Source organism: Tasmannia lanceolata, unplaced genomic scaffold, assembly GCF_043159265.1.
Source record: "Tasmannia lanceolata isolate RefF3 unplaced genomic scaffold, GAP_Taslan_0.1 ptg000003l, whole genome shotgun sequence".
In the NCBI taxonomy this organism is placed as follows: domain Eukaryota; kingdom Viridiplantae; phylum Streptophyta; class Magnoliopsida; order Canellales; family Winteraceae; genus Tasmannia; species Tasmannia lanceolata.
In genome coordinates this window covers 24,930,188-24,932,500 of record NW_027518680.1, presented here as the reverse complement: position 1 = coordinate 24,932,500, position 2,313 = coordinate 24,930,188, and the positions used below count along the sequence as shown (strand labels likewise).

The 2,313-nt window shown below is 39.6% G+C and overlaps 1 pseudogene; it reads right to left on the bottom strand.

Moving 5' to 3' along the window:
• The window catches only part of LOC143868442 (BURP domain-containing protein 6 pseudogene), an 11,231-nt pseudogene extending 10,662 nt beyond the window's left edge, over positions 1 to 569 (bottom strand).
• Positions 570 to 2,313: the final 1,744 nt, after the last annotated feature.

Genomic DNA, 2,313 nt, shown 5'->3' with positions numbered 1-2,313 from the left:
CTCAAAGGGGCTGTCCAAATCAATGAGCAGGGGGTCAAATATATCATTTTCTTATAAAAAGGCCTTCAATTAGGGCATTATGGGGGAGCCCATTTTCGTTGAATAAAATCAGAGGAGGGGGTTTTCTCATTTGGGGCAAAAGATGGTGCAGAGAAGGGAAAGGGGAGTTGCCGGATTGCGTTCTTCGGCCATCGTCCACGCCATTTCGGTCATCATCTTCACTACATCAAGCCTCCATCATCATTGTCCTCATCGCCTCCATTCATTTTCCCTTCTCTATCTTATATCTATTGAAAACCCCATTTTAACCCAATACCATTTTCTCCAGCTAAGACCCATACTCCAACCAACTCCATTGAATCCGTCGAGCCTTTCCATTATCCGACCTCCCTTGCCATCAGCCACCTCCTTTGTAAATCACCACTATCAGCCACCATCAAAACCCTCTTCTCCATCTCCTTCTTCAAACCCATCTTCTCAGACCCCATTGCCTTAACCCCAAAAACCCAAACCCATGAGATCCGACCACAAGCATCATCTCCAGCAACTTCTCCGGTGACCCGAGCCATCCCAGCAGCCCAATCATCTCAAGCTTCTCTAACAAATCCCTTCTAAATCTCTTAAATCTGAGATATTTGAGGAATTTCTAGAATTTACAAAGAGTAATAAAGAAAAAGAAAGGATCTAGTTGAATTTTCGAACCTTCTTCGGGAATTTCATCATCTCCGAGAAGAGGGTTTACTTGAGGCTGTGAAACAAGGATAGAACACCATCAATGCACGGTTCCGATCATCACCATCACATTCGTACAACACAGGTAATTTCATTTAAAACCCCATTTCCTATTCTGTCTTCATGGTCTGAATACTGTATATCCTCATTTTCTCTTGGATTTCCTTCTTGAGATATGAATTTGATTCTTACCTGATTTTAACCTCAACCATGATTTTAGTTTTGATTACAATTTGATTGTGTAGCGATCTATGCTTGCAAAGGGTAATTCAAGGTGTGATTGGGTTGATCCCATTTGTCTAAGAGAGGCTTCCTTGTTCATCATGTTAATTGGTTATGATATTGGCCCAACCATGTCTTGATGGTTGCATGAAATCAGCTTGTCTTTTCTATCTTGATTGAGTTATCAGAGTTCCCTTTGGAGCTGCAAAAATCTCATGAGGCAATCTCAACAGTGAAAGACAAGATGAATGTAGTGTGATTAATAATTTGATGGTTGGTCGAATATCTTCAGTGGTTAGTCTTCTTACCTTCATATGAATAAGAAATTTCTTTGACAACAGTAGCCTTTCATCTTATTTACATGCAAAAGGGAGTTCCAAGTTTGATAACTTGCAAGTTGTGTTTAGCCAATAGAGACAAACCCAAATGGCCACATTTTAGAATCTGTTCTTGGAGTAGCCTGCGACTTCTATGTTTCTAGCTTGAAGACCTGAATCATATTAGGACTGTCATAATGGTTTAGATTCTCAGACTTATCCTTCATTGTTCCATTTCTTTAAACTATTACCCTCTTCCATCATCGTCAGCAGCTTCCAATTCTTCAATTCTATGAGCCTGTAAACCTCTTGCTAGGAAAGCAGGGCAAGTTATCTTTTGATCACGAGTGAACCTAGAGAGGAGTATAGAGTTTTCAACTCAGCCTTCAATGAAATTTTGGTATTTGGAATAGGACCAGACCTCTTCATTCTTCTACTTCAGATTGTAATTCCAAATTCCAAGTGCCGTTTGATTTTGGAAATGAAATAGAGCTCGGGCTTTTGCTCTAGTCCTTCAAGGTGTATGTTTGAATAGCATAGAGAGAGGGTTCCATTGTTTTTCCTTGATTCTATCGCTTATGTTGAATGACACAGTGCAAACTTGGGTCCATTACTTTAGCTGTACTCAGATTTTGAAGTTATTATAAGTGTTCACTTGCACAGTGCAGACAAATGGTTTGGTTAGCTTACTTTTCTTAAGGTTCTCCTTCCTACCATGATCTGTGGTTCCCTTCTATTTTGTCCTTTTCTTCCAAAAGGCAAAATCAACTTTCTCTCTTTCTATTTACTGTGGGTTAGATTTTGAGACAGGTGTGTTTGCTCAAAAGAAAAATGGACGTGTGTTTGCGAGTTACTTTACTTGTCTTTCTCCTTTAATCCGTAGTCCTTCACTTATGCATTTGAGAGACATAATGGTGGGGGTTAGTTCTCAGAAATAGTCTCGCTTTGGTTTCACAATTCTTAATGATTTGTTCGAACAATCTAGGCAATGGGTTGGGGGTTTAGTTTCATTTCTCCTATGATTCTCGATTTTGAGTATATA